Raw genomic sequence first — 26002 nt, 5'->3', positions numbered from 1 at the left:
TTTGAAAGTTGAATTTCAATGAAAAGAATCAGATTACAGCTTCATAGAAAGTGATTTTTAACATTTCCTCTTGATTCTCAGCACAAAGACAATAATGTTTCTAACATCATTTTTCATAAAATGACTATCAGTGATATCCTTAACTCCCTTCGGATTCAGAGAAAGATATGACACCTGTCAAATAGGCTTAAACAATAATTGTGTCAGATCAAACAAGTATAAGAATATCACAATAGAGGCTCCTAATTTTCATAGGTAAGAAATAGTTTTCATTAATTTTTTGATGTCTCTAACCAAAATCTTTGTTGGATAAATGAAATTTTTAACAATTTCACAAATAAAACAACATATTCTTTTTCTTTTTTAAAACTCCCTTTTCATTTCTTTCAAGCAGAAAGTCTTGGTGAAAGAGTATTCATAAAAGCTTTTGAGGTATAGAGTGTATATTAATGTTGTGGATTACTAATATGACTTAAAAACCCAAGAGTTTTATATATTTTGATATGTGTGTCACTTATCCACAGTGTTTTATTCCTTAACAAAATCCACCTCTACATCCATTCACAATATACTGATTGAGCACTGTAAAGACCATAAATGCATCCTGGTTAAATAGGTGAAAAGATTGTCCCTGAGGGGGCCAGTCAGGGGCGCAACAGTTAAGTTCGGACGCTCCGCTTCTGGCCTGGGGATCACTGGTTCGGATCCCGGGTGTGGACCTACCCAGTGCTTGTCAAGCCATGCTGTGGCAGGTGTCCCACATATAAATTAGAGGATGATGGGCGTAGATGTTAGCTCAGGGCGAGTCTTCCTCAGCAAAAAGAGAAAGATTGGAGGCGGATGTTAGCTCAGGGCTACTCTTCCTCAAAAAAAATAAATAAATAAAAATATTGTCCCTGATGGTGAGAATTTATTGCCAAATGGTGGAAAGGCAATGATGAGTACATTGAAAATACAAAGCAGTATAAGATGTGCTCTGACAGCGGGAAGCAACTGAGTCGCATAGGAGAATAGACAAGGAAATGTAATAAAATGTATAGATGAAAATAACTGTAATATCCAGTTTCTTAGGATAATCACTTTCTGCACCATCAGAAATACTAAGCGGTCTGTCACTATTGTCTACATATCACAATCATCTGTTTTGGCTTTAAAAGTCACAGATGTCTGGCCCTACTCTTAATAAGAGGAAGCAGAATGCCTGGGGACAGAAACTGTTCCTCTGTAATTTTTAAAAAGCTCTAGATATCATTTTAATGAGCTCTCTAATTAGGTGACCATGCATCCTGTTTGCCCAAGACAGTCTTGGCGCATTCTCTCCCTCTGTCTGTCTGTCTGTCTCTCTCTCTGGACAGTTTCTGCCCAGAGATTCTCTCCTTCAGATGCTGTCTTCAGACTGTGTCACCACCACCTCCCCACGTCCCTTCAGATGCCAGACACAGAGCTCTGCACATCCCTTGTAGATTCCTCTTAATCTCATACACTTTTGTAAATAATCTCTGTTAAACTCTCCTAAATTACCCCAAAGTAAGTGTGCTTTCCTTTTTCTGAAGATTCTGATTGTTTATCGTCAGTATACACAAATGTTACCTGATGATTGGATCCTTCAAATAAAGTTCCTGTTTTGAATGCAAAATCAATCTCTCCTGCTTCCTCCCATAGCTGTTGTAGTCAAAGATGGGGAACATAGCATAAATAAAAAAGAAAGTTTGGGCCAACCTTTTTATTAATCACAAAAATGGCACAAGATTACTTTCCCAAAATGGCTAGAACCTGTGTTTATGATTCAGATAGTAGCTGACATTCTAAAACTAAGGATTAGTTTCACCTTGGGAAACAATGAATGAAATCATTTTATTTCATGAATCAAATCATTCATCATTTAAGATGGTGGATCAGTTGATAGTTTTGGTGTCTTTGTTCTGGACACTAGTATATTGTTGGTAAAATTAATGCTGATTCTTACAGTAGAGAAAAAACTTAGTACAGCAAGAAGTACGCTTACTCTTTTTCAGATTACTTAGCTACTCTTATACTGTTTCTCCCTCCTTCTGAGTCTGATTTCTAGACATTAAAAATGTGTATCATAGTCCTTAAGTGTTCTCTTAATAAAAATCCAGCTGTTTTCCATTTAAACCAGTTGTCCCAGTGTAGATTACTTATTCTACTGAGAATTTGGAAACATTAGCTACTTCAGATCATCAGCATCATTTAAAGTCCAGCAGTTGTTATAGACTAAATTTGACTGACGTTGGAAATTGCATCCTGAGATTTGTAATTCAAAGCTGAGTTGAGCAAATGGGTTCTGATCCATAGTAACATCATAGACTAATCTTACTGAAAAGAGAGAGAGAGCATACTGGGAACTACTTTGGTTTCCAAAGGAATTGATATCAATTGATTCACAGATATTTGCTGAGCACCTAGGATATATCCTGCTTGACATAGTTAACAGTGTTTTTTAATTTAATTATCTAACATCTATGAACTAGAAGACCAGTGGGGTATAACTCTTGAACACTGGCTCCCATTGTTGTCAAATAAATAGGCTTTGATTATTAATTGTTTACATTTAAAGCTGAATGCAAACAATAATAATATTTTGAACTATTCAAGAGGTATCCATCTAATGTATATTCTAAATTTAGAACATTATGAAGAATAACTGAACAATATAAAATAGGTGCACTTTGTGAGTAACTCACGACCAACACTCATCATCATTATCAAAAGGAAACTAAAATGGGTTAATGGTCTTGAATTTGACTGTACATTTGTGCTACTAATGGTCTTGCCTCAGCAAGGGGAAAAAAATGCTTACTTTTTAAGAGCTATCCACAGGATTCCCTTAGGAAGACAACTGTCTTTATTTAGGAATGTGCCTTAATGAGTGCCTCTGGCTTAGTAATTAAGGACTTCTGTGCACATCCTAAATTGGATAGAGTAAGAAAAATAGATGGCTTAAGAGCTTAGGGGGAGAAACAACTCTGCAGAAAGACATACACAGAATTTTGGAGGATGTAGGCAAATAAGTCGAAGTGGAGATGGGCAGAAGAAAGTCAAGAAATGTAGTGGGAGGCTAGGGTTCAAAATAGAAAGAGACTGTTGGAGTTCCTATTGGGCCGAAAAGAGAAGCTTTTTTCTGGCGATCCTAGTAGAAGGTATAAGGACCAGTGATAGCAGAAATGACTTTTATCTCCCAGCAGATTGCTGATTCTGAGCAATAAAACACAGCTGTGAAAGTGTGCCCAAGGTAGATTTAATAATCTTGGTTGTAATTAGTTTCCTCTGCAACTGAGGGATGGCCTTTTAAAGTGAGGAGCTGGGAAAATAGAGGTGCTCAGTGAAAAAGGTTTAAAATAAATACAATATTTCCATATTTCTTTAATGTTTTAATATTAGTATAATGTTTAGCGCCATCTGAGTTTACAGATCTCTGACCATGTTTGCTACAGAATACATGCTTTGTTATCATAGCCAATAATTACGAAGAGCAGAAATGGAGGTGAGTGTGGAGCAGAAGGAGGTGTAGAAGTCTTGGCCAAAGCAAGATATAAAGGACGTTAGAATTTTAGAACAGTCCACTTTTAAGAGATTATTTGTACCCTCAATACATCCAACACCTCCAAAAGCTTCCTCCTAGCCTCTTTGTTGTTTATACTTATCTCCAAAGTCATTAAGTTATAGACATTAAATATGTACAGCTTTTTGTGTCAATTATACCTCAATAAAGTGGTTTGTTTAAGAAAAGATTGACTATTATAAATCATATTTTTCTGTCTCATTTTCCAATTGTTCACTAGATTATGTAGAAATACAGTTGCTTTTCGTCTGTTGACCTTGCCTCCTATAATGTTACAAAATCAAAATATTAATTTTATAGATTTTTTGTAACATTCATAAGGATATTTTCCATAAACAATGATGATGTCTATGAATAATGACTATTATACTTCCTCCTTTCCAATCTTTATTTCTTTTTCTTAGAGTATTACACTGGCTAGAAATTCCAGTATTGAAAGTGGTAATATCAGAGATCTTTTTCTGCCCTCTTCTCTTCAGGCAGCAAGGATTAAGATTTCACCATTATGTATGACATTAACCATACGTTTTTTGTAGACGACTTTATCAGATTCAGGAGAGTCCCTTCTATCCCATTTTGAATTTTATCAAAAAGATATTGTTATCAATGTTCACAGAAGTGCTATTTGTAATAAGCAAAACATGGAGACAATCCAAATATCCATGAATGGGTGAAAAAAATGAATGAATAAAAATAAATAGTGATATTTTCATACAAAAGAATACTCAGCAGTAAAAAAGAAAGGAACTACTGATAATGTACTAACATGGCTAAATCTTGCAGACATTATGCAAAGCAAAAGAAGCTAGACAGAAAAGAGTTCGTATTTCATTACATTTGTATGGGGACCTAGCCAGGTAAAACTAATTTAGGAAGTTAGGATTTAAAAAGATGATTGCCTGAGGCTAGATAGTGGAGTCTGACTGGGAACTGACAAGAGAAGAAATGGGTGAACTGTTTTTGTTCCTTTTTATTTGTTAAAATAAATTGAATTAAAAAGGCAAAGTCACTGACCTCCAAAATGAATGAATGAATGAATGAGTAAAAATGAGCATACACCAGCATAGCTTGATTGACCCAAATTTCCATTGATACTCAAATTAGATCCTAATTCTCAGAATTAATACATTTGCAAATTTTTAGGTTCTAATTACAAATACGCTTAACTTTTTAAAGAAAAATTGTAAGAACTTGAATTTGACATTGCTTTATTAGTTCAATTTATTAGTGCTTAAAATTGAAGCTGATACAATTGTATGTCCTTTGATAATCTCTACTTTACTTTTTTAAATTGATAGTAATTCTTGAGTGTTAGTCAAAATGGTGAAGTTTGATCCTAGTACTTAAAATCTTTACTCTGAGTATATTATCAACAAAATGATTCTATTAAATAAAAGTGTTCCTTTGATTCAAAAAGGCAGTGGTCTACTCAGAGCTGCTTTGTTATTCCCTGTATAGAATAGACAACCATTTAATGTTAACTAAAATGTAGACTTCTTACAACAAAGATAAGAAGGACCAGAATCTAATCTTCCTGGGTCGCTTTAAGACACACCTTACAGATGAAGCACATAATTCCCCACTGAAAAGCCAGATGTCGGAAATAATCTAGTCCCTTGTAGGTTTCCATTAAAAAAAAAAAAAAGACAGTTGAATATTATAGGGTGATAGAAATGCTCCATATCTTGCTTGGGTGGTATTGTGTAAATGTATTGAATTGTCAACCCTCATAAAATTGAATATTGAAGTGCTAATTTTTAATGTATGTAAATAATACCTAATTTTAAAAAGAAAAAAAAACCAACAAACTGAACGTTTAAAAAGGAACAGTGTTCTAATGTTCCAGAAACTTACTTCAAATAGTATCTAAGGAAAATTGGTAAGTGTATTCAGTAGTGGGTTTTCTTAAATTAATATATGCTTATGCGTTAGTACTTACAAAGCAGGAAACTAAAAAAGAATAAATTGATTGGTAGAACCGCATTATTGAGAATAGAGGAGTAGCATCTTTCCTTTTTCTTCTTTTAGTTTTCCAAATGAGGATAAAGGTGGAATCCCATATTTCATACCATTTTTGAAAAAAAGTTCTTGTGTAACAAAGTTCTTTCCGTCTTTAGTCCCATTGTCTATAGTAAAAGTATTTTGCTACTCTGGTTACAGTGATTATTAGCACAATCAGTTTAATTTTGTTTCTGACTTTTTTGCATGCTCATTTATGCTCAAAGAAAAGTTTTGTTTTTTACTATTAAATGATCGAACTGTTTATCTGTTTTCTTCTTCAAGCAAGTAGCCTCTCTTAAATTCCATTCAACTTTGACCAACCTCAGAAATCTCCATCAGTCTGTAACTGCCTACATTTAAGTTGCTGGAAATAGCCATGAAAAGTGGCTGACAGAACACAGACTTGCACATCAAAGAGCTGTGTAAATCAAGGTGTACATTTTTCAACAGTGCTTCACAGTGCTTGCTTTTATTTTTGAAATTGCCATACAAAGCCGAGTCTGTTTTATGTCCTGCTCTTGTAGACATAAGATGATGTCCACTAACGCACTCATCATTAGAAGAACTGCATTATAACCAAGTAATTTGGTGTGCTGTGGCATGTTTAATAATATTTGCATTTTTATTAGAAATAATGACACACTTGTAGCTCAACGATTCAGTATTGATAAATGAAAGTCCTAAGCAGACACACAGTGAAAATAACACATTTGATTTTGTGCCTTGATTGGTGAGACCCTTAATATAAGAATGGTACTTGAAATTATTTTTCTGTGTTTTGTTTAAATTAGTATCTTTATGTAAAAGGTAATTTTGTGATTCTTTACTGTACAGTATACTTTTTAAAGATCATGAAAATACATAAAGCAGAGAAGTAGAATAAAATCAACAAGAAATTCAGTATTCAGAGAAATTTAGCGTTTAAAATAAAGATAAAAGGATTTGTTCCAATTTCTGATCGCAGATTTCAGAGTTACGTCTAAATGTGATTTTATTTTCCTCTAATTTATATACTTACATAACATGGTATGGTGCTTCGCTAAGACTCTGAAAAGGTAGACCTTAAAATTTTTCTTCTGGAGATTTAGACATCAGATTTTCGAACACTAGAGTTGGTACCTCGCTTTGTCTCTTCGTCTTCTGCTTGAGACATAGTGTATTAGATGCTGCTGCAATGTAGACCCTCCGAAGTCACTGAAGACCTCTGAGTGCTTGTGGTCCATCAGACCATGATGCTGTGACTGATTAATAACTTTCGTAGGATGCTAATATTCTGAAAATTTCAATGTCGCCTTAATAGTCCTCCACTCTCTATTTAATAATAACGCAAATGATTGCAAATCACATAAATAATGCGGCTTTGTCCTTAAGCTGCTTAATTTCACCTATGTGCCACCAAGCAAGAACATCATCAGCTAAAGGGTGGGAAATGGAATAATTGATGAAAGGCTGAGATGATTAATTGGGAGGGCAGTTATCATCAAGAAAGTACAGAGAGACAGAAGCTGTTACATTTTTCCAAATCTGTTAAGAGATGAAACAGACTGGATTGTAATTGAAAGCCATTTCTGAACAAAAGCCTGCTGTTTTTAGATGCAGTGTTTTTTTCTGAGACAGAATATACAGTTTTACTTCGGAATGTTTCATATCTTCTTTCATTCACTCATTCTTTGTATTTTCTGTTCGTGTTTTAATACGTGGGTCTCCTTTTGGACAGACATTACTGAATTACATCAATTCAGAGATGCAAACACCTTTTCCATTTTATTATTTCCAAAATTAAGATGTATTTTTAAATTGGCACATGTTTAGTGCAACTGCTGTTTCTGGAAAAACTTTCATTGAGTTGACAGGTTTTCTTGAATTAGGTAGCACCTTAGAAATCAAGAAAAAAGGATCATTCAATAAAATCATTAATTTAACAAATTTTATTAAGTACCTGCTCTGCCAGGAATAAGAGATGCTAAGAAAGCTGCAGCAAGGACAGACAAGATTTCGATCTTATTAGAGTTCTTGAAGATAGAATTAATATACAAACAATTAAGTAGAATACTATCTAGTAAATTACCGCTGTGGCATAATGCAGACATATTTAAAATGCAATAAGATCACCAAAGAGAGAGTTCATAGTTCTGGATGTGCTCTTCAGAGGAGAAAGAACACATCAAGTGGAAGGGTACCAGGCAGGGGAAAGAACACATGCAGAGGCAAAGAGGTGTGAAATGTCAGGATGTACACTGGGAATGATGAGTAGTCTGGTAGAACTGTAGTCTAGGGCACTTTCTCTCAAACTTGAGTAAGGAGCAGAGCACTGCAAAAGGAAAGAAACACTTTGTCAATCTGTAGTGTTGACTCATTATTTTTATTTGTGTAATGTTTCTTTTATTCTGTGAGTCCAAAACACATTTATTCATTAAATACGAACAAAACCACCTAACCAATTAAAATCTATTTATCAACATTAATTTAAAGTGATATGTGATTGTTATTTTGGAGTATAGACAGCTCCAATTAAGCAATGAACTAGTTTTTTAAATAATTTTTTGACTGATCTGTGATTTGGATAGGCCAGTCAGTTTAAGTTTATCTCAAAAATGACGGCATTAAAATTATGACTAACAATGGCTAGTATTATTGAGTGTATATTATAGGCCAAACTGAATTACAAGGCATCTTTTCTGACCATAATGCTATGAACTAGAAATGAAGAACAAGAAAAAGCTGGGAAAGTTGTAAATAGGTGGAGACTAAACAACGTGGTACTGAACAACAAATGGATGATTGAGGAAATTAAAGGACAAATCAAAAAATATCTGGAGACAAATGAAAATGAAAATACACCATACCAACTGATATGTGGCGCAGCAAAGCTCTCCTAGGAAGGAAATTCACAGCAATGCAAGCTTACCTTAACAAACAAGAAAAATCTCAAATAAGCCATCTTAAACTACACCTGACAGAATTAGACAAAAAAAGAACAAACAAAGCCCAGTGTCAGCAGAAGGTGGGAAATAATAAAAATTAGTGCAGAAATAAAAGAAATTGAAATGAAAAAAACAGTAGAAAGGATCAATGAAACAACGAGCTGGTTCTTTGAGAAGTTAAACAAAATTGACAAACCCCTAGCCACACACACTAAGAAAAAAAGAGAGAAGGCTCAAATAAATAAAATCACAAATGAAAGAGGACAAATTACAACGCATACTAAAGAGAAACAAAGGATTATAAGAGTATACTATGAAAAACTATATGCCAATAAACTGGACAATCTAGAAGAAATGGATAAATTCTTAGACTCATACAACCTCCCAAAACTGAGTCAAGAAGAAATAGAGAATTTGAATAGACCAGTCACAAATAAAGACATTGAAACATTAATCAAAAACCTTCCAAAAAAACAAAGTCCAGGACGAGAAAGCTTCTCTAGAAAATCCTACCAAATGTTCAAAGAAGATTTAATACATACCCTTCTCAAAGTATTCCAAAAATTTGAAAAAGACAGAACATTTCCTAACACACTTTACAAGGCTAACATCACCCTGACCCCAAAGCCAGACAAGGAGAATGCAAAGAAGGAAAATTACAAGCCAATATCACTGATGAAAATAGATGCAAAAATCCTCAACAAAATATTGGCAAACCAAATACAGCAATACATGAAATAGATCATGCACCATGATCAAGTGGGATTTATACCAGGGACACAGGGATGGTTTGACATCTGCAAATCAGTCAGTGTGATACACCACATTAATAAAATGAGGAATAAAAAACCACATGGTCATCTCAGTAGATGCAGAGAAAGCATTTGACGAGCTCCAACATCCATTTATGAGAAAAATTCTCATTAAAATGGGTATAGAAGGAAAGTACCTCAACATAATAAAGGCCATATATGACAAACCAACAGCCAACATCATACTCATTGAGGAAAAACTGAAAGACATCCCTCTGAGAATAGGAACAAGACATGGGTGCCCATTCTCGCCACTCTTATTCAACATAGTACTCGAGGTTTTGGCCAGAGCAATTAGGCAAGGAAAAGAAATAAAAGGACTCCAAATAAGCAATGAACAAGGGAAACTTTTGCTGTTTGCAGATGACATGATTTTATATATAGAAAACTCTAAAGAATCCATTGGAAAACTAGAAATAATCAACAAGTATAGCAAAGTTGCAGGATACAAAATAAACTTGGAAATACAGTCCTATTTCTATATTCTAATAAAAAACTAGCAGAAAGACAAGACTATCCCAATTGCAATTGTAACAAAAAGAATAAACTATCTAGGAATAAATTTAACCAAGGAGATAAGAGACCCATACAATGAAATCTATAAGATATTACTGAAAGAAATCAATGATGACGTTAAAAAATGGAAAGACATTCCATGCACATGGACTGGAAGAATAAATATAGTGAAAATGTCCATACTACCTAAAGCAATTCACAGATCGAATGGAATCCAAATTCGAATCCCAATGACATTCTTCATGGAAATAGAACAAAGATTCCTGAAACTCATATGTAGCAACCAAAGACCTCTGAAGAGCTAAAGCAATCCTGAGATTAAGAAAGAAAGCTGAGGCACCACAATCCCTGACTTCAAGATATATCACAAATCTATAGTAATCAGCATGTTACTGGTACAAAAACAGACACACAGATCAGTGGAACAGAAATGAAAGCCCAGAAATAAACCACACATCTCTGGATAGCTAATCTTTGACAAATGATTTAGGAACATACAAAGGGAGAAAGGAAAGTCTCTTCGATAAATGGCGTTAGGAAAACTGGACAGCCACATGCAAAAGAATGAAAAGTAGACCGCTATCTTTGGCCATACACAAAAATTAACTTAAAACTGATCAAAATCTTTAAGGTAAGACTTGAAACCATAAAACTCCTATAAGAAAATATAGGCAGTACACTCTTTGACATCGGTCCTAGAAGGATTTTTTAAATACCGTGTCTACTCGGACAAGGGAAACAAAAGACAAAAATAAATAAGTGGGGCTTCATCAGAGCTTCTGCAAGGCAAAGGAAATCAGGAACAAAACAAATAGACAATCCATCAACTGGGAGAAGATATTTGCAAATCATATATCTGACAAGGGGTTAATCTCCAAAGTATATAAAAAACTCACACAACAACAGCAAAAAAAAACCCATCAAAAAATGAGCAGAGGATATGAACAGACATTTTTTCAGAGAAGATATGCAGATGGCCAATAGGCACATGAAAAGGTATTCAACATTAGTAATAATCAGGGAAATGCAAATCAAAACTACGCTGAGATACCACCTTACTCCCGTTAGAATGGCTGTAGTCACCAAGACAAAAAACAGCAAATGTCAGAGAGAATGTGGAGAAAAGGGAACCCTCCTTCACTGCTGGTCAAATGCAAACTGGTGCAGCCACTATGGAAAACAGTGTGGAGATTTCTCAAGAAATAAAACAAGGGGTCCAACCCAGTTGTGTTAATGGTGAAGTTCCCATGCTCCAATTCGGTGGCCCAGGGTTCACCAGTTTGGATCCCAGGCACGCACCTACACGCCACCTATCAACCATGCTGTGGCAGGCATCCCACATATAAAGCAGAGGAAAATCCGCACCGATGTTAGATCAGAGCCAATCTTCCTCAGGAAAAAGAGGAGAATTGGCCACAGATGTTAGCTCTGGGCTAATCTTCCCTAAAAATAAATAAATAAATAAATAAACAAGTTTTCAGTACAAAAAAGCAAAACATGATGCTTAATACTTCTAAGTTATAGTAATACATTTGTTGAAAAAAAAAACTTATACCCACGTTTTACTTCGTTGCAGCAATAAATAGTAACATTTTGTTTAGCAGCTTTAATTTCTGTGAATTTTCAATGACTTTGCACAATTTAATCTCCTTTGTATATTCATCTTCCACAGACAATATAAATAGATTTGTTGATATATGTATGCTCATAGTTGGTGAAAGAACACTTCATTTCGAATGATATCTTTCACATGAAACAAGAGATATGCACAAAAATAGAAAAAAGTTCTTAACATGAGACTAAATTTGAAAGAGATGCATAAAATCCCATTTCACAGTAAATTCCAGAAACTTTACAAATACATAACAACAAGCAGTTACATCAAAAAATGGAAGTGAAATAAGTCAAATTTGGTTTTTTTCCTATTTATAGTCACTGTATCCTTCTTGTCTATGTCTAACCTACTGTTTAAGTGCAGACAAAGTAACACAGGGATTGGGGATACGAACTGCGTCTAAAGTTGGTTCAAATGATACAAAAGTTCACCTACTCTCTCTTGAAAGGAATGTTTACAGATATCTCAGAGACTCTATAACAAAGTTGTCTGAATTAATGTCCAAGTAGAATACAATATTTGTGTCATTTTAAGGATAAATAGTAAAAACAGGGCAATTTGAAACTTATGAATAAAGCATTAAAATTCAAAAATAATCAAAGCAATTGTTTCGAACTTAGACCAACCAAGAACTTCTTCAGGGAAAGTATTCTTCACTGACAGTGTTTAGAACTGCTGAGCGCACTGCTCCACCCCCGCGAGCCTACTGGATTTTGGGATAATAACAAGAAAACTGGGATAAATATGTTTAGCTGAATCTTTCACATATGATAAATAGACACTGGAACTAGTGTACAGTTAATAGAAAAAGACCCTTTACGTGTGGAATTGTTTCCCAATCTTTTAATATAAGGCAAGGGTCAACAAACTGTGGCCCACAGGTCAAATCTGGCTTGCTACCAGTTTTTGTAAATAATGTTTCTAGCAACACAGCCATGTTCATTCATTTACATATTGTCTATTGCTGCTTTTAAGCTACAATGGCAACATTGAGTAGTTGAAATAGCTATCAGATGGCCTACAAAGACTAAAATTTATACTGTCTGTCCCTTTCCAAAAAAAATTGCAAACACCTTCTCTATTACATTTATGTACAAAGAATTGAGTGTTAAAGTTTACTTTGTAATGAATTTATTTATTGAACTGTGTTAATGAGAAACAGAAAGCAAATAAAATTGATCTAGTTTGCGTAGGATGTATGCAGAAAAATGATTTACTATCAGAGAAAAGTGTTATTGAGGCAACAGTGTTTCTTAACATGACTGTGAAGTCAACAGAGGAAAGATATTTATATCCGTGGAGTGAGATTATGAAACATTAACTCTGCATTTGCATTAATATTGGAACCAAAATAGCACTTGTAGAGAAAGAAAGATTGAAGCGTTAGCATCCGTGCAAGGTAGAGTAACAGGAAATAATTTATCATGAGATGATTTATTAACCTCACTTGATAGAGATAGTTATTTTCATGGTACAAATACTTCATATCTGGCAATGATCGTAACAAATGTGATTTTTTCCCCCTTCAGCATAAGTTGTATTACCTGCTTCACAAGTTCAGTAGTACAAATATGGTTGAATGTCGTACTTGTCCAATTAATTGCATGAGTCGTCACCTATCCTCTTTAGCAAAAAGCTTCATATCAACTTTTTGAGGCCTCCTCCGTATCTAGAATTGCTGTGGGTTTGGAGGATTTCTTAGTCTAAGAAACACACAGATGGATAGTTGGGGCCCAGTACCCAAGACGTTCCCATTTTCAAATGCCCCTGCTTCCTATTGTGGCCCCTACTCCACTGCTATCAATTGCTCCTGGATGTAAAACTTCTGTCATCTCTGGACCCTGGGGTGAACCTCTGAGCCTTGCTCTCTCTTCCCAGGAGACTCCTTGGCTCTTTAAATTGATCAAAGGCCTCCTTTAGATTCATATCTTATTACCAAAGGACAGTTGGTTGGGACAGCTGTAGTCAGACCATTGAAGGTCAACTTATTCCCTGCTCCCTACTCTCAGAAGGCTGATTACTTACCATTCATTTGCATAACTGAGAGGACCACTTAGTTGATTCCTATAAAAGAGAACTTTTCCCAGGTAATACTGGGCCCACCTTGGAAATAAGTGGATTCCAGCTTCTTGTTTCTAAAATAACATTTAACATCTGTCTCTCAGGTGTTGCCTGGAAAACTTCCTGGAGCCAAGCAGCTTTTAGTTTTTGTTGTTTGAATGCTGCTTCTAAACACCGAAGGCTGGAACTGTCAAATAAGAACATAGAGTCAATGAGAACTGACAAATCTGTTAAGACATTCGACTGTGGGAGGAAAGAGAAAAGGAAGGCAGGGGCTAGAAGAGGAATTGGAAAGAGAATATATATTTATTATGTGCAGGAAATGGGTGTTTCCAAGAATAATTTTCAGGGAGAAAAAGATTTGAGTATATTTAAGGCTGAGGGTAAAATAGGGAAAATTTCAAGTTCCAGAATGGCAGTTGATGGTGGAAGATTTCTGTGAAGGAAGCAAGGATTTCTAGAGCATAGGTAAAGAATCCTGGAGGGATCATTCATAATTACTTAAATTTGCTTTCAAATACATCTCTAACATTCGTATTTTTAGAGATCCTTCGTATGGAGAAAGAATTTCATTTATTTTGTGGTATTTTGTAAACAGAACTGAAGACCCCTGGGAGGAGTTATGAGGCTTCAAAACTTGGAAAAACTTTTCCCAAAATAAGAATAGCTTTACTCTTTCCCCTGATTAAGTAACACATGATAATAATTTTAAAAAATTAAGGAAAGCATAAATAAGAAAATAAAAATATCTGAAGTCAAAATACAAAAATCCTTTTGCTAACTCTCTTTCATACTGCTTTTTCTATAAATATCCCCACTCATACAGTTGAGGTAAATGAGATCATATAATAAATGGCATTTTCATCAGAAGTAATTTTTTAAAATAGCCTTAAAAAATATGGCTCACTCTTTCTTTTTCCACCTTTTCCTTATACTCTCTAACCTTGCCTTCCCCAACACAAATAACCAGAATTAGTGATACTGTATATCTGTCTATAACTTGGAATCCTTTCAGTATTTTCTCTGCCATATTTCTAGTTTTCAGGAGTATAAATGAGGAAAGCTTACACTATCTGATTATTTCCATGTGAGTTACTTGTTTATTTTTGTCTAGAGGTCATACAATCTTCTCTGGAGCTTTCCCAGGATATGCTATGTGTACTTTTGGGGGTGAGGAGGAATCCTGTCTGGAGTTAGCCTTTTTGTGATGCAAAATTTGCTCTTTCTTTAAATGAAGGAAATTTTCTGTTCTTACCTTCTGACTTTCTGCCCCTTCTCCATGAGTGAGTTAACATTTTTTCTACTAGTAGACTTGTGTTTGCATTTTCTGTCTCTTGTCTTTGTTGTAACCTCCTCATTGTTCTATTTCCCTGATTGTTTTCGTCTTTGACGTGTTTATTCTATGTTTTGAGATATATTTTTCTTCTCAAGAGTGAACAACATTTTGTCTTTTAGTTTCTGAAGTCCTTAAAACTTTATGCTGGATTTCCGGTTGGGGGGCCCTTCCTCCCTTCCTTTCTTCCTACCTTCTTTCCTTCCATGTGTCTATCCATGCATGCATCCATCCATCCTTCCATCCATGAAAAGACATGGAGGAACCTTAAAATTACTGAGTAAAAGAAGCCAATCTGAGAAGGCTACATACTGTATGATTTCAACTATATGAAATGATATGATTTTCAGCTATAGGGAAAAGGCAAAACTATGGAGACAGTCTTTTCCTCCCTTTCTCTGTTTCCCCTCCCTGCCTGCCTGCCTGCCTTGTTTCCCAGTTTGAGAAAGTGGTTATCTTTCTCCTCTAGCTACTTTACTAGGAGTCACCTATTCTAGTACTCTTCTTTTCCCCTAGTTCTGAGGTCTCAGGTGCTTTGTTATTCTCTTGTATCTTCTCATGGCTCTGCTGATGCTTGGAGCAAGTCAAGCTAGTGGGAAGTCTCAAGAGGCAACAAACTGACAGATGGAGGGAGGAGCTGTGCTCTCTGTCGTACCAGCTCATAAGCTCTCTGCCCTCAACGGAGCAGCCTCTAAGCTCCTCTAAGCTCCCAGATCTCTTTGCTCTCAAGGCTTAGACAGATGTCAGGCTCGGGGATAGGACAGAACTCAGCCTACTCGTGCAGCTTTCAAAGCAGTTCTTACCAAGCTAGGGAGACAGTATGTTCTCCTTTCAAGGAGTGGGCTGCAAGCTATGGCCTTGTGAGCATGGCTCCCATGTCAGGGGCCACCAAGCCCATTGATTATCATCACAGTGGCATCTGTAATGCTACAGCCTTCTCCTGTGGGCCAGGGGGAATTGAATTGTCACCTCTGGCCACTCTGCCACAGTCCTCTGCATTCCTCTGTGGGCCACAAGGCAACAAAGTCATTCTCCCTTTACCTGCAGAGTGCAAATCCTCCACACACAAGCCGAGCCCTCCCATCTGTTAGTCTTTTACTGATCGCACAGGAGAGTTTGTTAGATTCAGTGCGTGAGAGGGGGGGCTCTGGAAAATGGCCCTCACATTTTCTCAGAATCCCTCTTTGTTTTCACAAGAACCAAAGAGGAAGGCTCCAGGAAAAAACTTTCTACTATCTAGAGGTATTTTTAAAAACTGAATTTGAATATCATAAAATAAGTAGTTGTCTATGATCAGAATGAGTCTTACAGATTTTTTTAAAGACTTGATTTTTTCAGAATGGTTTTAAGTTCACAGCAGGATTGAGAGGAAGGTACAGAAATTTCCTGTATACCCCCTGCCTCCAAATGTGCATAGCCTCCTCTATTATCAACATCCCCCTCCAGAGTGGTACAGTTGTTACAATTGATGAACCTGCACTGATGCATTATAACTATCCAAATCTGAGGTTTACATTACTGTTAATTCTTAGTGTACATTCTGTGGGTTTGGACAAATGTGTAAGGACATGCATCCATCATTAGAGTGTTACACAGAGTCTTTTCACTGCCCTAAAGTTCCTCTGTGCTCCACCTATTCACCACTCCCACAACCCCTGTCAATCACTGATCTTTTTACTGTCTCTATAGTTTTGTCTTTCCGGAATGTCATATAGTTGGAATCATATAGTATGTAGCCTTTTAAGGTTGGCTTCTTTCACTGAATAATATGCATTTAAGGTTCCTCCATGTCTTTTCATGTCTTAATAGCTCATCTTTTTTTTTGCACTGAATAATATCCCATTGTCTGGAGGACCCCCAGTTTCTTTATCCATTCACCTGCTGAAGGACATCTTGGTCACTTCCAAGTTTGGCAGTTAAGAACAAAGCTCCTATAAACATCCATGTGCAGATTTTTGTGGGAACATAAGATTTCAGCTCTTTTGGGTAAATACCAAGGAATGTGATGGCTGAATAGTATGGTAAGAATATGTTTAGTTTTTATAAGAAACTGCTAAACTGTCTTCCAAAGTGGATGCACCATTTTGTATTCCTGCTAGCAATGAATAAGCATTCCTCTTGCTCCATATTCCTCATCAGCATTTCATTGTCAGTATGCGGATTCTGGCCATTCTAATAGGTATGCAATTGTACAGATTTTTGATGATGATCTCTCAAGGATACTGTAGAATCAATTCCTAGGTTGGGAAGCAGGTAGTCCTGTAGCACTTGCAGATTGCTTTCCACTTCTGTGTTTCTATTAGAGCATTAGATCTGATCTTTTATTCTTACTCCCGTGATCCTCATCCTTCTACTATTTTTTGTAAAATTATGGAAAATAATAGGTGAATAACAATTTGTGTTATCCTAGTTTTAAAGGCAAAATTTTTTTTTTAGAGATTTTATTTTTTTCCTTTTTCTCCCCAAAGCCTCCCAGTACATAGTTGTATATTCTTCGTTGTGGGTCCTTCTAGTTGTGGCATGTGGGACGCCGCCTCAGCATGGTTTGATGAGCAGTGCCATGTCCGTGCCCAGGATTCAAACCAGCGAAACACTGGGCCACCTGCAGCGGAGCGTGTGACTTAACTACTCGGCCACGGGGCCAGCCCCAGGCAAAATTTTTCATATACAAATAAAGCAATTTTCTGGAAGTCACACAATAATTTAGAATCGATATTTAACTTAGAACTATAAACAATCAACTCTTTTTTTAGTACTCTAACATTGCCACTTGACAAAAACTGAGGATTAAGTTGATAGAATGCAAAATTAAAATATACTGTATAATGTAGTGAGGTGTTCTTCTTTTCCACTTTACTCTTTTAATTGCAAAAGTAATATAGACCCATGCTTTAAAAAAATAAAAATAATATATAATGAAAAATAACTTTCCATTCCAAATGCAGAACAATAACTCTGCCCTAAGAAGCAAACACTCTTAAGAGACCTAACTTGTGTATATAATTCACTTGTATAGCTTTAGCAGAGCATTTAAAAGAGATTTGATTGCAAAATACTTTTGCAAATATTTAGATACAACATTATATCCGAGTTCCAAAAGCAAACAAAGAAAAACTAGACTAAATCCTCGTTGCTCTCTGAATTGCATTCAATCTCCTTTGCTTAGCATTCACATTCTCCACAGTCCGATGGTAATTTATCATTTTAGCGGCTCTCCAAACCTCTTCTTTATATGTATGTAATGCACTCATCAAAAGGAATATTCTATGAAGCTATTCAAATTTCTTTTAATCCGTTGAAATCCCTTCTCTTTAACTAACCTTTCAAATGCCTCAGTCTCCATAAAGTGTACTGGAGACCGAAAGGAGATTGTTTTTTTCCTTCCTGACAATAACCATAATACAAATGGGTACAGATTATGTAAATGAGTGAGTACATCTTTAACAAGGCATTGCACATGATAGTTTCTTGTGTTATATTTATATTTGTACTTATGGTTATATTTGCCCTTTAATAGACTATAAACTCTCAGAGGGGTCCCATTATTATGTATCTTCCACACCAGAGCACCTATTTAGAGTCGACACGACGTGCATTCATCTTTCACACACACAGTAAAGGCTAAGATGTTCACTTCACTCTTCCTAGGGGACCAAATTTCTGTTAAAAACCTGACTTGCCAATTAGCAAAAGGTGCGTACTTTATATGCCTTTGTTAGATGTTTCTGATGTAGAACACGGATTCTGCCTCTTTCCGGATAACTGGAACAGTGTCTGAGGGATATAAAATATTTTGAGACATCAATTTGAAATGTAAAATTTTGATTTTATGATGATTTATTAAAAACTGTGTTGATTTAAAAGTTTTTATTTTCTGTTTTTAGTACTCATTTTCTTTATGTTTTGAAAATATCCATCAAAAGATGATATTTTAAAGAAATATACCTTAAGATAAAAATATGCAGTTTCATAATTTTCCATATTTATGTGGCATATGGAAGCTTTTAAGAATGCGTAACTAATTTATTCGTACAAGGAGTATGGTATTTGGAAATTAACTATCTCGTTGATCTTTTATTTCCAGTTATTTTCACTGTGAAAACTTTAGGTTTTTTATCATCTTCCTTTTTACAAATGTAGAATTAAGTAGAGTTTTGTATTTTCTCCTCTATCTGTTTGTAAGCTTTGGTTCTTTTTCGCCACTATGAATAGAAGCACATACATAAGGCATCTCTTCAGAAGCAGGGATGGGAAACCGTTGGGTTCACAGTTACTAGTTAGTATTTAGTATTGTGTAGTGGAAGGATAATAGATTTTGAGGGTAGACAAAGAGACCACTTTACCACTCACTGGCTGTATGCTTTCAGAAAATGTCATGAACTTCTCTGGATTTCCATCAGCTTGTTTGTAAAATATTTTATATAGTTTGGTGAGACCATCTGCCTTTTCTAGTAGAGAAGTTGCCCTTTGTGGTAACGACAAAGGATTTAAGTTAGTGAGACTATTAATAGCAGGGGAAAATAAAACTCTGCTGAATTGATTATTTTGATTTTGTAATGTTCAGTCATCATGTCAGGTGCTATCGGGCCATCCCATCCAAGTTTCTTTTCCATGCAAATAAGCAAGATAGTGAAAGGACTGATTAAATATGAAACATCCAAAATAGCCCTGGTCCGAAGTTGGCAACCCAGCTAGTACTCACACCAGGAGTTCAGTTTTGGGTTGGATGCCTGCATTTGAAATGCCGTGGATTCCTTCAAAAGGGAGGTTGACAGGGTTGACAGGATCTTGTTCTTTTTGGTGTTGTTTAGATGCTTCTGTAATAACAATCAATTCATAATCACGGCTTTATTGGCACAATTCTGTAACCAAGCCAATGAAGCTGAGTACATCGTTAAATCATTTTAAGACATAACTATCATTCTCAGAATGAACCCTCCTAGTGAAGCAAACATTAGTTTATCTATAGCCATGAAAAAATATGTGAATATATTCCTATATCTAAATATCTACCAACGTGTGTCTAAATATATATACATACATTTATCTAAATATATCTACATATGTACACCCAGCCTTGACTTAGACTTTCCAAGAACACTTCAAGTCACTGTCAATCAGATTTAAAGTAGTGCAATTGTAGTTTTATCTTCAATCTGGCCTCATATTTTAGTATTTATTATAAATAATCAGTGTAGTGTTAGGACAGTTTTGATATTTTTTTTCCATGGTGCTATGGCTCCCAAATCCAGAAAACCAGAAATCTTCTTCTCATTCCCATTGGAATTCCGAAAGAAGCTAAACACGTGAAGAATAACTGATAAGAACCCAAATACGTCTTAATAATAGCTGCTTGAGTGCTCAGTATTCTAATTCAAAGCTCTGGAAAAACTAGGTGATGGTTTCACTTAGACTCATAGTCTAAGTTGGGGCATCTTAGCACCCATGGAAACCTCCATCCAGATCTTGGGATCCTCCCACTTTCCGGTAGTAGGTGGAGAACCAAGTACTGCATCATGGTGTAGAAACTCGTCTCTGTGGTCACTACTCTCAAATGTGTATGTGGAGGCAGAACGAGAGAGAGGGAACTTACAGAGCCTCTTTCTACCTTTTCAAAGTATGCTAACCTCTTAAGCTTGTGTAAGTAGGGATAGCATTGTTTTCTTTCATCTATATCATACACACAATTTCAGAAGGGGAAATGAATGATTTTTAAGTTTGATTTTATTTTTGACTAGTAAAGAAATCCCATTCCTATTTGCTGGAAGCCAACTTAACTTCATTGAATTATTAATTACCAAGAGCCACATGCTTATCATACGTCCTATAAAAGCCAGTATAATATAATACCCAGACATAAATTAGAAATTCATAGAAGAGTTTCATGCTCCAAATGAATAAGCTCTCTTGAGTTTGCATGTTGTAGACTGAGTGTCATCACCCTAGGATATTATTTCCATTATATGATTAGCTCCTCAAAATTCTGACTACTTTATTGAGCAATATCAAGTCCTTCTTTTCATATTCAATGTCATTTTCTGTAATTGAGTTGAATAATAACCATTATTCCTAATTCCATTAATTGCTTACTTTGACTAAAAGGCCTCATTGCAGCTCCTAATGGATGTCCTTTTAGGGCTTGTTAACATGGCACCTCAAATAGTGCACTCGATGCCTCATAGCAAGATGCACTTCTAACCTTCCTAGTGTTGAATGTGCCCATTAACGGTACTTTTAACCTCTGGTGAGGAAAGCAGGAGATCCTGGAATTGCTATATATTTAAGTTTAATCATCAAAGCTTCTTTGGAGCTCTATAAACTTTGTTCTTATTCACATCCAAATGAAACTGCCTTTTTCCAATATATTCTTTTAAGAGGAAGAGGGAAACGATGATATACTTTCCAACAAACTGTTATGTGTCATCAAAGCTGTGAAAGCAAACCATAGCCACAATACTAAGAAAGTTGAATTGTTATGTATTTCCTGAGAAGATAGGAAAATCTTTATATGATTCCAAAAAATCAAGTCCAGAAAATATCTAGCATGATGACTGTGTTCACAGCTTTCTTTTTTGCTTTTACCTAGCTATGGTTTGAGAACTATTACTTTTTCGGGGGTTAAAAGGTTTTTTCCTGATCTTTTCTCTTTCCATGCTACCTTATCAGTGCAAAACTTCATTAAGTATTTACTATTGAAAGAATTTTGGGAGTAAAGGGTAGAAATACAATATGGAGAATATGCAACCAGCTTTCTTAAGTAGCTTACATTGTGGTGGAGGGGCTTATGATGAATTATTATTTTTTCAATCGCTTCTTCAAACTAGCTGTTCCTCCTTGTTATCAATAGAATACTGGTTTGGGGAAAGTAGGAGTAAAATTAAATTAGTGAATTGTGAGGTTTACTAGCAAATCTTAAAGAAACAAAATGATCACGACGATCAAGTAATTAACATAGTCATTACCATCACCTCACATAGTCACCCTCCCTGCTGCCTCCCCAGGATGCTTATCCACCCTCTGAACAAATCTCAGGTATACAGGACAGTATCGCTAACGATAGTCACCATGCTGTTCCTTACACCTCCAGAACTTATTCATCTTCACAGCTGAAACTTTGTGTCCTTTGGCCGTTGTCTTCCATTTGCCCTTCTCACCAACCTTTGGCACGCTCCCCATTCTGCTGTCTGCTTCTATGAGTTTGGATATTTAAGATTCCACGTATAAGTGAGATTGTTTCACAGTGTATACATATATCAAAACATCGAGTTGTACATCTTAAATATGTAAAATTTCTACTTGTTAATTATACCTCAATAGAGCTAAAAAATAAAAGAAACAAAATGGGAGACCCTGGAAATCATTAATACTATCTGAGAATTATTTTTCATTTAAATTTTATTTACCCATATTACCACCTTTTAACCAAGGAAACAGTTGTGTGTTTTAAGCATTGAACACAGACAACAGAGACCTGTTGTGCACTGTGCTCCTGCAGTGTGATCTGGGAGCACCCAGGCACCGCAAAGCCCATCCAGAAGACCTGGTGTTTCCTCGAAATTCCAGGGAAAGGTTCTCACCTTGGACCTAACTGAGGGGTCATAAAACCCACTGGCGTTTCTTGAGAAACAACCTGTCCTCTTGATTTGAGAATGTATAAGTAAGATGAGTTTTAAATAATTTCCCCTAAGTCAAGGATGATCTGAAGTGGTATAAATTGATCACTGTGTATGTAATACTTAAAACAACTTTCTATAGGACTTAAATATGAAGATTTTAAAAAGGCTAATTTTTAAAATGTTACAAGTGGTCGCTTTTCAGTGTCTTCTACGGCTGCCATGTTTATTTTGCAGCCTTTTTTCGGGCCTTTTATTTCATGACATCTGGTAAACTTTACTGATAATCAAGGCTGAATAACTTATAACCTCTACAATCAGTATGTAATCAGATGTGATGAAAAAACATTTACACATACTTATTTCATTGCTATAGATATAGATATGGATATACATACAGATTTTTTTACATGAACTATTTTTAAGTGCGGCTGTTAACATCTCATCCTGTAACTCTGGAACTGGAAGCTTTCTTTATGTTATTGATGTCCTGGCATGAAGGGGTATATTCAAAATTAGTGTAGGATTAATGATGGCAATTAAAATCCAGGTCTTTATGTTCCATTTTGTTCGTCCTTGTCTTCTGTTTAATACTGATTTGGGGGTTAATAGGAATATTTGTCGGAAAAACTGCATTCTGAGGAGTCACTTCTAAATACTTGGCATCCAAAATGTTACTAAATGAAAATTAATTGCTTTTCATAAAAAAAGGACATTTTACAACACTGTGTAATCATATTAAAATAATGACTGGCCTCGCTAATGGAAATTAAATGTGGTGCTGGGTCTTCCGGCAAGGTGGCCTGGGAGCTAGGTTTGCATGTAGAAATGCAGCTTCCATCCCCACTGAGCAGAGTCTGTTTCTTAAAATAATTAGTTCTGTCAAATATTTAATTTTGTTGACAAGACTAAGTTGAGAATACGTAACCACCCTCACATCTATTATAATTATTTGGAATGACAAGATGATATCAAACAATAATCTTCAATTCTGGCTGTCAAACTTGATCAGATCGTTTCCTTTAGTACCTCTGAGATTCATGTTAATAACCTTGAGTGTAACATATAAGTCATCACCTATAATGCCATTTATATATGAAATATTTTAGGCATTGAATTTGCTTAGTGTGTGTGTAAGAAATGTTATGTTTTTACAAAGCACTGCACTTCGCCAGGAAGTAAGTTCTAAGCCAGCATCCACATTTTTATATTCTATTTTTTGAAGCTCTTTTTTATTTTCAAATGCTAAATGGGGTCTTTCATTTTTTAATTTTTTGTAAAGATTAGCACCTGAGCTAACAACTGTTGCCAATCTTTTTTTTTTTTCTTCTTTATCTCCCCAAGTCCCCCCAGTACATAGTTGTATATCTTAGTTGCAGGTCCTTTTAGTTGTGGCATGGGGATGCTGCCTCAACGTGGCCTGACGAGCGGTACCATATCCGCGCCCAGGACCCGAACCAGTGAAACCCTGGCCCGCCACAGCAGAGCGACAGAACTTAACCACTGGGCCACAGGCCCGGCCCCTGAAGCTCTTTAAAATGCTGCAGTTATGGAAATTGTGTGTTTCTTTTCCTCTCCAAAGTTAGATAACATTTACAAATGCCCTTCAGATGTCATTACGCATCCAATTTAACTTCCTTCGTAGATATTTTAGAACACAAGAAATAATGAATCATGTCTTATACATTCATACATATGCACACTTTATTAGCCAATATAATTTTTTATGAAACTGTGGAACTTTGGTGATATTCCAGTTAAAATTATAAAAATGCTTGCTATTTAACGTTATTCTGTAAGTCTGTGGTCAATGTAATAAGACATAAGCATAATAATATTTGTCAGAGTGAGCATTTCCTATGGACTACATGAAAATCAATATATATAAACAAAAATCACTTGGATAAATATGAGTGTTCAAGAAAGTTAGATTATATTGATCTATTGATATATTTATCTATGTCTATTTTTAAATCTATATTTTTCTCTGTATCTCTCTGTGTCTGTCTCACTCTCATAAAATCAGAATCTTTGGGAATGGCTCCCAGGTTGTAATTTAAATAAAACCAACTCCTTAGGTAGTTTTTTTATATGGCCAAGATTTGAACCTGTTTCTCTGGATTAATAAATAATAGAATTTTACTCATGAATTTAAAAAGAAGTCTTAGGCAAATGAAAATATACAAGCCATGTTTCTAGAAGACAAGATTGGCTATTGTAAAGATGTAGATTTCTTTCCAAATTAATTTGTGGTTTATATAGCAATCCAATCAAATGCTATTTTTTTTTAACAATTTGGAAAGTAACAAATGATTCTAAAGTTCTTAACTAAGAGTAGGTAGTTACATTTATATATGCTATTCGAAAAAAATACAATAAGCAGAGCAGTGCTATTAGATATTCACACACATACATATCTGTATGTACAATAATTAGCATAATACTGATGCATATAAGAATATATCATATCCCACAGGGCGTATTGCAGACCATTAGCTAAACAAATGATTATTCAGTAAATGGTGGTAGGATAATTGGCTGTTCTTATGGGAAAAAATCAGATGTAGTTTCACTCAACATGTTAAAAGTCTATAAATCCTATACATCCCTCGACCAACTCATTTTTATTCTAGGAACCCATAAATAGGCTAAAAATTAAAATTCATAAATATGAAGACTTAATTACCATTTGTAATGGAGAAAAAGTAAGCAACTCTAAAAGTCCAATAATAGCTAAATTCTTACAATAGAATATAAAATTTAAAAATAGAATACCAAATTTTTATTTCTAAAAAAAGATTCACAAATAAATTAGAAGGAAATGTGATAGAATTAATTATGTTTTTTGAAGTTATTTTTATTCCGGTGTGATTTTAATTTTCTCGGTTTCCACATTTTTAAACAGACATGAATTTATCATGAAACAGAAAACAAAAACAAATTACATCACATACTATTTATAGGAGTCAGTTTATTCACAAAAGCCTTACATTTAAGTGAATATCGTAAAATTACCTTAAAAGAAAGCTTTGAAAACTTTGCATGTTGGAAGACTTAACATTGAAATGTGCTTTCTCTTTAATTAATCTATATATTTAATTCAGCCCCCATAAAGACCCATACCTTTTTTGTTTTCAGCGCTTATCACTTAGTTTTCTTCAGTTGGTTGGTATGTCCACTGCCATGCTGAATAGAAGTGGTCATCGGGAAGATACTGGGATTGTTCCCAGTCAAATAGGGAAGAACTTCAAGTTCTCACCTTTAAAAGAGATGTCTAGTGTTGATTTTATTTCCAGCTCTATTGAGATATAATTGACATAGAACTTTCTGTAAGTTAAGGTATACAATGTGATCATTTGATATGTGGATATAAAAGACCCACTCTTTAAAGAAACTAGAAAAGTAATTGAGTATATTTTGAAGAATGAATTCAAAGAGAAAAATTTGAAAAGGAAGAATACTTAAGAATCTTTTGATTTAATTTGTTTTAATATCAGAATAATGAGAAATGTTAGCATAGCTATAGAGAAAATATTATTGACTA

At 35.2% G+C, this 26002-nt stretch overlaps 1 protein-coding gene across 20 annotated transcripts in view; it reads left to right on the top strand.

Annotated features, from left to right (window-relative positions):
• The window catches only part of RALYL (RALY RNA binding protein like), a 654295-nt gene that overhangs the window by 246605 nt on the left and 381688 nt on the right, over positions 1-26002 (top strand). The gene's annotated exons all lie outside the window — the stretch shown is intronic.

Source organism: Equus asinus, chromosome 12 (genome assembly GCF_041296235.1).
Source record: "Equus asinus isolate D_3611 breed Donkey chromosome 12, EquAss-T2T_v2, whole genome shotgun sequence".
NCBI lineage: Eukaryota > Metazoa > Chordata > Mammalia > Perissodactyla > Equidae > Equus > Equus asinus.
This window is presented reverse-complemented; position numbering and strand designations above follow the sequence as displayed.